Below are 14,979 nucleotides of genomic sequence, written 5' to 3'. Positions count from 1 at the left end.
AGAAGAAGAAGGGGACAGAAAGCATGTGTCTTAATTAGTATTGGTGTCACATCCCTCTCCACCACCCTCTGCCCATTCTCCATCCCGCACAGTTTTGGAATCTGAAAGCAGTTACAACAGCAGAGGAACGGCCATGCGTGCTGTGTTACTGTCAGGGTTCCTTCCTCCTTCCTTCCTAAAGCTGTCTTCGGACTGGAGAACACGAGCCCTTTACCACCCCTACCCCATTCCAACTTTCGGCGTTTCCCAGACCAGTGATGCCCCACATACGTGCATACAGATATGTCTACGCTCCATTGCAGTTGTGCCTGGACCTTAAACACGGTTCGTTTATAGCCCGGAAAAAAAGAGGGGCATCTAAGTCTATATTTAGATCTTTGAGACTTCCAGCGCCAGAGTCTGGGGAGGAGGTAGGGGGAGGTGAGCACCACCGCTGAACCCCCAGGAAAGCCCTTAGCCCTCCCAGCAGCTGCCCGCAGGGCACAGCGGACCCGCAGCCTCTAAGTGAACCGCCAGGCGCGGCGCGGGGCGGGGCAGGACATTGTGGGGATGGCCAGTAGGGGTGGCCAATGGGGGTGATGGCGGAAGAACCGAAACTCAGTAGAAGAATCAGCCCTGACAACGTCTTCCCAACCTTTCCCTGCTCGCCGCTTGCGGTGCGTTGGAGACCCCGTGGTGGGTCGGTGGTCCTAAGTTTCCCTGTGCAGCAGGGGAGGGGCGAAGAACCACTTTTCCTTTTTGAATAGGACAGTAGGTTGTGCCCATCCCACCCCCCATTTGTTTTGTTTCATTTTGTCGTCTGGGGGAGCGGGGAGTCTGAAATACTGCGCAGTGAACCTGGGACACTCCACCTCTTGGCGTGCGTGGAGTTGCGCGGTGCAGGCTGCAGGTCAGCGGAAAGTTGCAAAGGCATGTGCTGATTTGCATGAGAAAGGGCGGGTCGCGTGGCTCAGCTGGCGGGCCCCGGGCAGATGACCGACTGGCCGCAGCCCGCTCCTCCTCCGGGCGCCCCCTCCCCCACCCCCCGTACTGGCCCTGCCGCCCCTTCCCCACGAAACCGCGGATCATCTGCTCCAGGCTGTCCCGCGTCTCATCTCCATGACAAAGCGCGTGTTTACCTGCAGGCCGCAGCACCGGCGGGCATGCCTTTGTCCCGGGATCCGATTACCGCGGCAGCTGCTCCGGCCCGCCCCATGCGAGGCCCGGAGTGGCCTCTCAGAACTTATTACTGATTGATTGAACGTGCCGGGACCTGGGACTGCAGCGGGGGTGCAGGGGTGGGGAGGCGGCCGCGGGGCCGGGGAGGGGCTGTTTTCAGTTTGATGAACATTGGAACCTGAGACCCATAACAGGGAGTGAGCCCTCTGGAGGGCTTCCTGGAGGTGGTGCTGGCGAGGGTCTGACGTTAGTAGGGAGAACATGCGGGGGCCGCAGCGGGAGGGGACGTGCAGCGGGTCAAGTCCCGGCTGCAGCTAGAGCAGAGTGGCGCGAAGGGGCCTCGCAGTGGGCTCCGGTCCAGGTCGTGACGGTTCCACGCATGCGTCTCGAGTCACCGCCTCGCACGGGGGTGTTAGCGCATCCCCACCTCACGGTGTGCAGCTGGGACGCGCCCGGCTGTGCGGTATGAGGGCAGAGACCGTGCAGTGTGCCTAGTGCGGGGCTGGTGCGGCCGCGGTGCCCTTTGTGCGATCCGGGCGGAAACCGCGAGGTCCTGGAGGGACGTGGCCAGCAGGTACCCCAGGCCCGGACACCAGGCGATGCTGCAGGAGCCCATGCGGGGTGGGCTTTTCAGGCCAGATCAGCCGAAGCCAGGGCCCCTCCCTTCCCAGGCCCTGCGACTGAGGCCCTCAGCGTCTGCTGGGCTCTTCTTTTATTACTCGACCTAGGAGGTCGGGGCGACGCACCTGGAAATCGCATGCCTGTGGCTTTGTAAAAAGTGAACGAGGGGGGAGAAAAGACGTTGAGGGCAAAGGGTGGATGGCAGAGACCCTTGCTCTCCCAGGACACGCCCCCACTCTAAGGTCGCAGGCACCTGTCCCTCCTGGCCCCCAGGGCAGCCCGTCAATCACCCACGCTGGACGCTGCTGGCCAGAAGGGGGGTTTGTGGGCGACCTCAAGGCCAGGCTCTCAGTGGCTCCCGCCCAAACAATGACCTCAAAAAGGTGGCGCTCATCGCAGAGCCTAACAGGGCCTCTGGGGTGGCCTCCAGGTGCTTCCCGCGCGGGCGCCTGCAGTGCGCGATTTTCTCCCAGCCTTCCCGCGAAGGTCCTCCCTGGATCCTGCATTACCCCAGGCAGCTCCTGAGGAGCAATGGACACAGCAACGTGGAAGCTTTCGAATGCGCTGTCCTTCCCCGCCTCCCCCAGCTCCTTTCTGTGAGCATCTGCCCGAGGAGGAACAGATGTGGGCACCTGCGGTGACCGGCTGCATATGTTCCATCCTATTCACAGGCATTCAGACGTGGCTACAATGAGCAGCCTTTGTGTGCAGAGAGTCACTAAATATATTAATCTGTACTCCCCAGAGCACCGGGCTGTTTAATTTTTCACTAGCAATAACATCTGATCTAATCCTTAAATCGGCTCCCAAAAGCTTTTTCCTCCTGCCCACCCCCTCTCCTGAAAAACGTGTGAAGTTATTCAGCTCTCCACCTGTTGCCTGCTGAATTGGGCGTGGGTTAGTGTGAGCTCAGTGTTGGTTCAGGCAGGGGTGGGGGCGGGGATGTGCTGGGAGGCTGTTGGGCCACATGGGCACAACCAGGGCATATTTATCAGAAGGAAAATAAACACAAAGTGTGCAGTGTGGCTCCCCAAATGTTGTGCAAACAAAGAACAATAATTATTAAACAGCTTACAGAGCAACCCAGCACACCCATCCTTTCTATGTAAAGGCCTTTAAAAATGTACATAAAGTTCCCATTTATCTTTTTGTTTATTAATCTCCAGTGCTTGTTAGAGATACTGGTCAACAGGCCACACAACCAAAAGGTAACATAAATCTCAGATGTAAGACCTAGTTTTTTTTTTTTTTTAGCAATTTTGTTGCATGACTCTTTTATCTTAGCATCCTTTATTTTATTTTGATTTGTTTTCTGCCACAATGAGCCCTTCAGTGCCATTGTGGACGTCACAATGCACAGGACATCAGGCTGTGGGTGAAGACCGAGGCAATTTAAACAGACCAAGCTCTTTCTTTCCTTTCCGTCTATTGTAATATGAATGGACCTTCTGCGTTCTCGGCTGCTAGGAGACCAGCTTTGCAAAGCGCCTATACCCTTAAACATGCTGGAGAAAGGGACCCCAATAAACCGCCCAAGTACTGGGGGGCGGGGGAAGGGGACAAACTTAGGTTTTTCTCACCTTCAAATCAACATTATTTTTTAAACCCCAAATGTAAAACATACTTTCTGACTTTATGTTCCTTGCTTTTCAGCAGTTTCCTTCCCTGCCATTTTAATTCTTCCTCTCGCCCCTCTGCCACTTCCAGTCAGGAAACAAGGCAGCATTGGGTCATCAACAGATTTATTTTCAAAAGGCAAACTTTTTTTCCTTTGGAAACTGGGATGGCATACTTATCAGCCACCACCACTAATTACTCACAGTAATATGCTGCTTTCAGAGTGTAAACACTTGACAAAAGATTTCAGCAGTAGTCAGGAGTGTGCTTGATGACTCTGGATTTTTTTAGGAATGATCACAAACTGTGATTCATTTTATTGGTGGTTGGAACTGTTCCTATTCCTATTAGTGTGTCAGCTGAGAACACTCATGTGGCTGCTTGGGGGCTGTGAAGGTCCCAGGCACTAAGTGTGCTAGTGATGACCACCCCACCACTTGCCAGCCTCACGCCTCAGAGGCCAGACCTGAGCTAAGTGGCTGCTGAGGAACCAATCACTGTCCAGGCAGATGGGAGACCAGACTGACTCACAGGTGGTGGGCTGTGAGGCCAGGCATGCGCATTCATTAATTCACTCATTCATTCACTCACCCATCACAGACTTTAGGGTACCTGCTCTCTACCATCATATAAATCACAAAATGAGTCAGGGGAGACTCCTGCTTTTCCATTTTCTGAGTTTGCGTAGGATCAATATTTCTTCCTTAATAGCCTGACAGAATTCACCAGTGAGGTTATCAGCACCTGGCATCTTCTTTATGCAAAGGTTTTTAGTTATTAATTCAATTTCTTTAACAAATATGGAGTCACTCAGCTTTTCTATTTCTTCTTTGGTCAGGCTTGGTGATCAGCATGGCTCAGGGAACTCTCTTATCTAAAGCTGCTCACATGTCCCCCTTTTCCTATAGGCAGCATGTGTAGGGATGCTGATTCCCATTGCTGGGATGGGCAATCTGTGTCTTCTCTCTTTGAGAGATCATGATCAGAATAGTCACAGCTTTATCAGTGTCATCAATTTTGTCAAAAAAAAACCCCAGCCTTTTGTTTCATGGACTACTTCTATTGATCTAGGTAGAGACCCTGGCAGCTGCTGGGCTCACCTAACTTGTGTTCCTCCTTCCAAGAATCTCCATCCCTCAGTTATCACTTATTGTAGTGATTTTAAACCAGTGTACCTTGAAAAGTTTTAAAGATCATTAATTAAATTATGTTCAAAAGAAGTTCAAAGCAAAGTGTGTGTATATATATGATTTTTTTTTTTTTTTTTGTAGAGACAGTCTCACTTTATCGCCCTCAAGAGAGTGCCATGGTGTCACACAGCTCACAGCAACCTCCAAATCCTGGGCTTAGGTAATTCTCTTGCCTCAGCCTCCCAAGTAGATGGGACTACAGGTGCCTGCCGCAACACCCAACTATTTGTGTGTGTGTGTGTTGTAGTTTGGCCGGGGCCGGGTTTGAACCTACCACCCTTGGTATATGAGGCCGGTGCCCTACCCACTGAGCCACAGGTGCTGCTCAGTAAGTATATTTTTTACTTTTTTTTTTATGAACATAATTTAATTGTGGCACGAATATAGGTTCAAGTTTGCCATGAGGTAAAAAAGGTTCAAAAACATTGGTCTATTGTCTAATTTCTCATTTTTGTCTAGTTTTCTAATTGAAAAGGTAAGAAGACACCTTTAGGAATTCTTTCTTCTTAGGTGAAAACTGAAGAGGGTACTTTGGGGTTTCAAGTAGCTAACATCCTGACCTAACACCGAGTAGGTCAAAGGGAAAATGACATCTCCCATCACCAGGGCCAGATAAGTTAGAGGCTCAGCCACATGACAACAACTCAGGGTACCCTCCCTCTTTCTGCTGTGCCATTCTCTTGTTGGTTACTTCATTTCCTGAGTGTATTGGTCTGCAGCAGGCCCAGAATTCTTGGACATAACAATGATCATTAGAAGAAGAAGAACATTTTCTTTCTATGTTACACCTTTTATCAGCAATAAAACACTTCAGTGACATTTAATGTGCATCAACTATGTGGAAATCGGTGTATTTTCATGATTGTGGCTTTTTTTCTTCTTCATTTTTGGGTGAATTGTTAACCAAGTAAAACTGTAAGTCCATGTAGTTGTTACATGCGAAAAAAATTTCAGTTCAGTGTCCAAATAAAATTATAACTACAACTAAATCTTGCAGTCTATTTAAAGGGTTAAATTGTTACAAAGACAAACCTGTCTCAGGCCCATTTCACTTTCTGTGTTTCTCTCTCACAGGTGATGTGAACTTTCTCTTTAATTTTTCACTACCCCCCAAATAAGTTCAACCTAACAGTTTTTCCTATCTTCCTCTGTTTCCTTTCCTATTTTTCTTTTATGTATATTCTCCATGCCATCTTTAGATTTTCTCCTAAACTGTTAAGTTGGACATGCATAATTGTCAGAAAGTTTGTCTGTCCGGGATGTGAAGCAGAGGTGAAAGAAGATGTGGATAATCAAATATAATTTTCTTTTGCTCCTGTATACTGATGTCTTTTAGCTACCCAGGAAAGAGATCTTGAAGTAATCTTTGACTTTTCTTTTCCTTCACTGTACAGTATTGTAGTATAATAAAAACTATAAAAAGCTTTAGAATTTAGGTCAGAATTTGAGCAAAAATTATGCACCTTATTACCCACCATTTGTACTAGTTATTTAACAACTCTTTAAAACTTAAAACTTTGGCTTTTATCCAAGTAATATAATTTTAAAATTCAAATAGTATTTCTAGATTTGTGACAAAAACAGCAATTGCCTATACCACACATCCCTACTCCCCATCCTTTCCCCTACATTTACCTTGATATACTTCTTTTGAAATTTACTCTCATATTTTTTATAAAAGTTTCTAATGCTGGCTCAGCGCCCATGATACAACAGTTAGGGCACCAGCCACATACACCAAGGCTGGCAGGTTTGAACCCGGCCTGGGCCTGCCAACCAATGGTAACTACAACAAAAAAATAGCTGGGCATAGTGGTGGAAGCCTGTAGTCCCAGCTACTTGGGAGGCTGAGGCAAGAGAATTGCTTAAGCCCAAGAGTTTGAGGTTGCTGTGACCTGTGATGCCACAGCACTCTATCGAGGGCAACATGTCTCAAAAAAAAAAAGTAAATAAATAAAATATAATAAAATAAGAGTTTTTAATGCTGTGGTTTAGTTCATGGACTTCCTAATTTTAAAAAGCAAGGATTTAATTCTCTTACCCTTACTTCCTAGAAATACATATATAAGCAAACTAGAGTTACCTCCCTTTTTTCAAAAGAACTTATGGAACCCCCCCCCTTTTTTTTTGAGACAGGGTCTCACTCTCTCACCCTGAGTGCCATGGTGTTTAACAGCTCAGAGCAACCTTAAACTCAGGCTCAAGCAATCTCCTTGCCTTAGCCTCCCAAGTAGCTGGGACTTACAGGTGCCTACTACAATATCCAGCTAGTTTTTCTATTTTTAGTAGAGATGGAGGTCTCACTTTTTTGCTCAGGTTGGTCTCGAACTCTTGAGCTCAGGCAATACACCCGCTTCAGCTTCCCAGAGTGATAGGATGATAGTCATGAGCCAAGGTACCTGCCCTAGGGCATCCTTTTTGATTAAACTATTCAGTAATTACCTTATTATAATTATACAATGGTTCATAGCTGAGGCATAAACTATTATTACACTTCTCTTTGTAGACTGTTTTGTCTTTGCTAGATTCAATCGTGGAATGAATTATTTGCTTATTGACTTTCCTATGTAGTTGTTACTTACCATCACTAGATTCTGAAGATCCTCTTTTAAAATATTCAGAATATATCAGGCATTTCATGAACTTCTCTTTAGTCTTGAGGAATTTCTCATAGAGGATTCTCTCCTTCACCAAAGTTCCTAGTTTTTGTCTTGGCACTTCACTTCCCCTCTCTTATCTGCTTTCTAATTCCTAGTACCATATTCTTCTTTCTTAATTTTGGAGAATATCTTCCAATAGCTTTCTGAGATAAGGTATTTAGTAATGTTTTTGAGCTTGTGTATCTGAAAATATCTTTATCCTACCCACAAATGTAACTAATACATTGACTGAAAGTTAAATTCTATGTTACAATTATTTTCTTCAGAATTTTAAAGGTAATGTTTCATTGTATTTCCGCTTCCTGGGACTCAATGGAGAACTTCCATTCCAGATTTCCCAGTCCCTTAAATGTGATCTTTTTATTTTTCCATCTGTAAACTAAAATCTTTTCTTTATCCCTGGTGTTCTGAACTTCTGTGATGTGTCTTGATGTAGATCTTTTTAGTTTTGTTTTGCTGGCACTTGGTGGTCACTTTCAAGATGAGAACATGTCTTCTAGATCTGGCAAGTTTTTAATAATTATTTCTTGAGTAATTTTCTTCTCTTCCATTTTCTCTATTTTTTCTCTGTAGTTCCTATTTTTCAGATGTCAGACCTCTTAATCTTCTCATTTTCTCGTGTTTTCTCTTTTTGTTCTATCATCTGAGAGGTAGCATCAAATTTATCTTCTCTTTTATTAACCTTATTTTTTTTTCGAGACAGAATCTTGATTTGTCACCCTTGGTAGAGTGCTGGGGCCTCATAGCTCACAGCAACCTCAAACTCTTAGGCTCAAGCGATTCTCTTGCCTCAGCCTCCCACATAGCTGGGATTACAGGCTCTTGCCACAACACCTGGCTGTTTTTAGAGACAGGGTCTTGCTCTTGCTCAGGCTGGTCTCAAACTTGTGAGCTCAAGCAATCCACCCACCTTAGCTTCCCAGAGTGCAAGAATTACAGTTGTGAACCATCAAGCTTGGCACTTTTCGTTAACTTTTACATTTTAGTTATTGCTTTTCTAATTTTCCAGACCTCATTCTTATCCTCTGAATATTCTTTTATATATCCTTCTCTCTCTCTCTCTCTCTCTTTTTTTTTGAGACAGTCTCACTCTGTCACTCTGGCTAGTGTCATAGCTCACAAAAGTTCAAACTCTTGGGCTCAAGTGATCCCCTTGCCTCAGCCTCCCAAGTAGCTGGGACTACACACACCTACAAGCCCTGGTAGTTTTTCTATTTTTAGTAGAGATGGGGTCTCACTCTTGCTCAGGCTGGTCTCAAACTCCTGAGCTCAAAAAACCTTCTGCCTCAGCCTCCCAGAGTGGTGGTATTACAGGGTATGCCACCATGCTGGGCCTAACCTCTTTCTTTCACAGATGTAATACAGGGTGGCCATAAAGTTCATGTGCAATTTAAAATTACACGCAAACTTTATGGCCATCCTATATTATGTAATATTATCTTCAGAGACTACAAATAAAGTTTCTCTTAATAACATTTTCTCCTCCTTGCCTTTTTTTTTATTATTCCTAGTACGTTTTTTTCCTTTCCTGTCTTCCTCAAATGTTTGCTGATCCTAAGTTACCTGTGTACATTTAAAAGTGAAGCAACAGTGCTACTGGAAGCCCTGTGCAGTAATGAGAACTACTTACACAGGGACTCACTGTGAGGTAACCAGAGCCTCCTCCCATGGCCTCCATGACCCAGATGGTGTGGTTTATAAACAAGAGAAATTTATTTCTCATGGTTCTAGAGCCTGCTGGTCTCAGATCAGGTGCCAGCATGTCAGCTTCTGGTAAAAACTCTTTTCTGGGTTGCAAGCCATCTTCTCAACATGTCCTCACATAGTGGAAAGGGGGGGTGTGCATTTTACAGGGGTTCTAATCTTGTTCATGAGGCTCCACCCTCCTGACCTAATCACCTCCCAAAGGGCCAGGCTCCTAAGACCATCACCTTAAGGACTAATTTCAAATTCGAATTAATTTTGAGGGGACACAAACCTTACAAACCTGACTTTGTGTGTCACTTGTTCCTTAAAGCTTGGCATATGTTAATCTGTGTCCCCATCCACACTGTGCATCCTTCAGATGAGAAGTCTTTTCACAGACTTAGTAACCCCACAGCACCCTATGCTGATTTTACTTAGAAGGGGGAAAAAGCCAACAGGAAACGAAAGCCTCATGTGCTGAAACTGAGAGCTTCCGGCCCAAATCCTTAATGTATATGTGATGAAACTTCAATTTGGTAATATTTTTCGAGTGCACAGTCAAGTACTTTGCCAGAGATTCTAAAGGAAACCAACAGAATGTTTTCCTAGAACAGTATCTGAGCATTTTACTTCCCTGATGGAAGCTTCATCAGCTCACAGGGCTTACAACAACTCTGCTGAGATGTATTGTGCATAAGGACAGGTTTTGAAATACATCTTAAGTAATTGGTGTTATTAATAATTAATGTTTGTCATTAATTTACTTTTTTAGAACGTTCTCTTGGTTGTAGTGAACTGTGGCTAGAAGAATGAAATTGGGTACGATCTGACACTACCTTATCTTCCAGCCCAAGGCAGCATGTCCTGTACGTGAACGTGGCCACCTCAGCCTCAGCACTAAGGCTGGGACTGTCGCGGGCACGTGGAGCCCGCACTTCTCGAGGTGACATGACGGCGAGACCTACGCCACCGGGCCCAGGCCCTGCCTTCTCACCGCCGTCCTCCCTCCTCGAGTTCTCTAACGTCCATTCCAGGTCCGAAAACCTGCCATAAAAAAACTTCGCCCACGAACCTACAACTGCGGTACTAAGAGCCAGAAGGTGGCTAACCCTTGCAGGGCTCACTGCAGCCACGCTGATGCCGTCCCGCAGCACCGTAGCCGGGAGCAGCCACGCAGAGCGAGCGCGGGGGGGGGGGGAGAGGAGGGGAGGAGGGCACCTGATAGACCGCAGGGGAGAAACGCCGCGGATCGCGCAGGAGAGGACCCCGAGGAGCGCACCACAGGCTCCGCAGGGCCCGGCGGTGTGGGGCTGGTGGCGTGGGGGCCCAGCAGAATCGCGCGCTGTGGGGCCTGCTGCCGCGCCTGACCCAGTCAGGCCGAACGTCCGGCGGCTTGGACCCAGAGCAACAGCTCCCGGGGCCATCCGCCTGCGCAGACAAAAGCCGGCGTCCAGCCACCAGTCGGCCCGGCAGGACAGGGTCCGTGGAATCAAAGGGCACAAGAGCAGTGCCCACGACTGTCTCGGGAAAGCGAACCTATGACGTGACCAGCGGCCTTGGAAGCGCCGGGAGGTTACCAAGACAACGGACTGAGAGTCTTACTCCACCGGCGCTTGCGCGCTGCGTTCTCTCCCTCTGCACCCGCGCGCCCCGTCCTCTCCCCCAACGCCTGCCGGGCCGGGGTGCGTCAGCCTGGCCCGCGCAAATGGGGCGGGCTCACGAGCGGAAGCGGAAGTAGTGCGGAGGTGTAGTGCTGCGACGGTGGCGGAGGGTTAGAGTCTGAGGGTGAGTGTCCGGCGGCTTCTAGAGGTAGAGGGCCCGGCTGAGCAGGCCCCTGGCCATCCATTCCCGGCATCCGACTCTAGTGCGCGTCAGTCCGTGGGCCGCGGGTTCGGCTGAGCCAAGTCCACGCCCCGCTTTCCCCGCGCCTGGCAGCAGCTACGTCTAATGTGGGCCCAGCCGCCGTGAGGCTCTTATGGAATCAGCCCCTAATCCTCTCCTCCGCTCAGGACCCATCTGGCCCTTCGTGTCGTTTTTGAGTCAGGTCAGCCGTTCCTCAGGCCGCGTGCCTTCTCTGGTGGTTCCTGAAAAGGCGTCCTCTCCCCTTCTCGCTTTTTCATCTAGTCATTTCTGAGCTTTCCGGAACCCAGGGACCTGTGCCTCGCAAGTACTTTGCTCTTTCTCGAGAGGAGAGAGGATAAGACTGGGGTCCTAACCCAGCGTCACGCACGCCCAACAGCGCAAGGAGACTGGGGGTATCTTACACAATTCTTTGCTCAAGGAGGGCCAGGACGTTCCCCAAAAGGAGGATTTGAGCTGAGGTTTGAATAAGAAGGAGTTGAGAGATAAAGAGAGTTGAGAGGGTGTTCCTGTTTCTGGCGGAGCAGGAATGTTTGCGGTATGAAGGTTTCGTATGGCCTGGCGTGAATTCAGGGAACTACAGTACTGCAGCATTCCTGGGACTAAATGCATTGCTTATGTGGAGCAAGGCAGTAATATGGCCAAACCTTAGTGTTTAAAAACAGTCCGTCTGGCCGGCAGGTGCAGGGAGGGTGGTGTGGGATGACTCTGCAGCGTGTTAGGCCTTGGGCCATCGTTCAGGGAACCGCAGATGCAGACATGGTCATGGGGAGGACGTGGAGGTGAAGAAGGTAGGCGGTGGCTTTGCAGTGGCTGGAGCCCTTGAGTAGGTGGTTCAGAGAGGCAGAAACGCAGAGTGGGGCCAAGTTGGGAGCAGTAGGGTCCTTACTATTCCCTTTGCAGTGTGTTGGGGGGTCTTATCTGCTGACGTCTTCCCAAGTCCCTTTGTGTCTAGCGTCCTTTTGCTTTTGACCTCTCACCTCCCTCTCCCTATGTTTTTAGACCTCCCCATCTTTGGACCTTGCTGTTCAGAAGCCATCCTCTCCGCCACCACTTCAGCCTCTACACTGTGTTCTCTGCATTTAGATTTCCTCCTCATACCATTTCTGCCATCTCCAAGCTCCCCTGTTACTGAGCTTCCCCTGACCTTGCCATTCCGTTTGTGTTAGAATTCTAATTGTGCTTTTCTTACCAGTTATGTTCTTGAAAAGCACCCACACTGTCCTGTGGCAGGGGCCTCAGCACTTGTCTCTCTCTCTTTCTTTGTATGTTTATGTATATGTATGTATCATCTCTAGACCACCTTGCCTCCCAGTTTTCTGTGTAGTTTCTAACCACCTAATATTCCAGACATATTGAAATCTCTGATCACCTGTGGCCCACTGAGAAGATTACAGTAGGTGACTTCTGAGGTCACTCACAGTGTTTAGCATCCTGAAATTCTCCCCATCCATGAAAGTGAAGTTCAGTCTTATGGATCTCTCACTTACATGGGTCCCTTACCAGGCCCTAGATCCTCAGGGGTCTTAGGTATATAATTTGTTCTCTTGTTTGAAAAGAGGGTGCCCACATTGTTTGCTTCAGTCCCATTACAACTTGGATCCCTCCCAAACTGACCACTTGTCATATCCTGCTGCTGTGAGATTTGCATTTTTGTCTTTCACTCTTTCTTCTCTCTTCCTCTCATTCCTTCCCCTTCTAGGGTATGCTTGTTATTTAGGCCTGGAAGAAAATATGAGTGAGTGGAACTGATCAAATTCCTAATGTAGGCCAAACTTTGTGGCTCATGCCTGTAGTCCCACCACTTTGGGAGGCCAAGGCAGGAGGATCCCTTAAGCCCAGAAGTTCAAGACCACAGTGAGCAATGATGGTGCCACAGCACTGTAGCCTATGCAATAGAGCAAGACCTTGCTTTTTTTTTTTAAAAAAAAGGAATTCCTGACATAAACCCTACTTCATTTTACTCTAGTTTCAGGAAGTATCAGAGTTTGGTAACTTAGCACATTGGCAGAATCTTTGTGACTACTTTTTTGCAAGTTTATATGAATGTATTGTTTGACTTATTTCACTTCTGAGTTGCCACCACTTCAAGAAAAGGTTGATGGTAAGAAAGATGGTCAGAGGCTAGGCATGGTGACTCATGCCTGTAATCCTAGCATTCTGGGAGGCTGAGGCAGGTGGATTGTCTGAGCTCAGGAGTTTGGGAGACCAGCCTGAGCCAGAGCAGGACCCCCTCTCTAAAAATAGGCAGGTATTGTGGTGGGCTTCTATAGTCCTAGCATCTCAGGAGGCTGACTGAGGCAAGAGAATCACTTGAGCCCAAGAGTTTGAGGTTGCTGTGAGCTGTGATGCCACAGCACTCTACTGAGGGTGATGAAATAAGACTGTTTCAAAAAAAAGAAGGAAAGAAAGAAAAATGGTCAGCTTAACTGAAATCATAAAGCACCACTTAACCACATGGAAACTAGGGTTGTACCCTATGGAAATTCATTCAGAGGAATTTATTGCAACCTTTCTCTTATTACTTTGAAAATGAGGCAACCCTAATGCTATCAGTTCTTTTTATAGAGCTTTAGAACAAGTATAAATAACTTTATTTTAATTTGCTTTGAGACATCTGTGTCTTTGTAAAGTGTTCTATTGGAAAAAATCTTCAAAGACTTAGAACATGTTAAATTATTCATGTAACTATAACAAGGTGTTTGTAATGCATCTTTTGATAGTAGTTTCAGTTCTCCCTAACTTGAGAGGCAAATCATTATCTTATTTTTACAAATAAGGAAGTCAGTGATGTAATGATTTGAGTCCAAATGCTTGCGGTCAGCCAGTGCCTTTGCTAGGCAAAAAAGACAATGTCCCCCCCCCCCTTTTTATTTCTTTTTGGGACAAAGTCTTTCTGTGTTGCCCAGGCTGGAGTGCAGTGACATGGTCAGCTCACTGTAGCCTTGAACTTCTGGCCACAATTGATCCTCCTGCCTCAGTCTTCGAAAGTGCTGGATTACCTTATAAACACATATTACTCAGTAAAGAGGAATCTATTTTAGTCAGCTCTTATAGAACATTTAATATAAGGTGGACCAAAATGTATCCTTCACTGTATCTGTGTGTCCGTATCTGTATGTCTGCGCACACAGTCCTTAAAAGTAGGCAGTAGTAATCCTGTTCCTGTTAGAACTTTAGCACCCCAAAGTAATTCTTTGTGGATCCTGAAAATTATTATAAAATCATTTACAGCAAAGCCATGGCTGCCTATGACAAAAGGATAGTAACTTTCTGAATGGCAGAGATTTCTGGATAGTTTAGGTTTTTGTCCATTGAGCACCAAAATATTCCATTTATGATGGGAATCTTTCTAAAGTATTGTATCTTCATGTTCTTAAGTAGAATGTACTGAATGTGATGTAAACCTTTCTTAATCTCAAGTCATCATTTTAGACATAATTTGTTATGAAGTGAGCAGTGATGTGGTATTCTTAGACTTGTTGAGGCACATGCATATGTACAACTGTTTTGCCTGTTCTTTTTTGCCTTATAAATTTATTAAAGACTCCTGCCCTTCTGTTTCCTGCAACTGTCTGCTCTTACCCTGCTGTGAGCATTCCTGCCTAAGTCCCTGTACCTCCCTCTCTGGTGGGTTCAGGAGCCAAAAGTTAGAACTGATTAGAAAACTAGGATATAGGTGATGATAAGAACCTGAAGAAATCTCTTTTGAATAAGTTGTTTTAACTTTAATTTATGAACTGGATTTGTATAGGATCTTCTGAATTCTGGATAAATGAAGACTTATAAATTTGTATGGGTGTCCCTTCTACATTTAGTGACAGTGGTTTTCATCCATCAGCCTCTGAGGGATTTTGTGGAGCTCAGTAGGGTAGGAAGGCCAAGGGCACAGAGCTCTGTGCTACTTCCTTCAGTCCCAGCCTTACTGCTGGGCCTCTGAGAGTGGGCTAGGAACTAGGAATAACCTTTGTAGAGATACCTCTGGGGTAAGTACACCATCAGGGCAGCTCTGAAGTGAGGCCATTGGCCTACCTGGCATGCACACACACAGGCTGGCAGTGACCAGTCACTCCAGCATGCAGCAGTGCGAGGCTAGGGTTGTGCCTAGGGAAAGGAAGCCAGGCTTTGGAGGCTGGCGGACCTAAATCTTGCTTCCCTATTAATTGCTGCCTGTGACCTGGGCAAGT

General features: G+C 46.9%; 1 protein-coding gene across 7 annotated transcripts in view; it reads left to right on the top strand.

Moving 5' to 3' along the window:
- The first annotated feature begins 10,664 nt into the window (after positions 1–10,664).
- FAM120B (family with sequence similarity 120B) overlaps positions 10,665–14,979 on the top strand; it is a 75,513-nt gene continuing 71,198 nt past the window's right edge. For all 7 annotated transcript variants that reach the window (XM_023514633.1, XM_023514632.1, XM_012806745.2 and 4 more), the window contains exon 1: positions 10,665–10,717. The gene's annotated coding sequence lies outside the window, so the exon portion shown is untranslated. The remainder of the gene's footprint in view (positions 10,718–14,979) is intronic.

Source organism: Otolemur garnettii, unplaced genomic scaffold, assembly GCF_000181295.1.
Source record: "Otolemur garnettii isolate 467f Iridium unplaced genomic scaffold, OtoGar3 scaffold00056, whole genome shotgun sequence".
Lineage (NCBI taxonomy): Eukaryota > Metazoa > Chordata > Mammalia > Primates > Galagidae > Otolemur > Otolemur garnettii.
The sequence above is the reverse complement of the archived record's forward strand: the minus strand, read 5'-3'. Positions and strand labels throughout refer to the sequence as shown.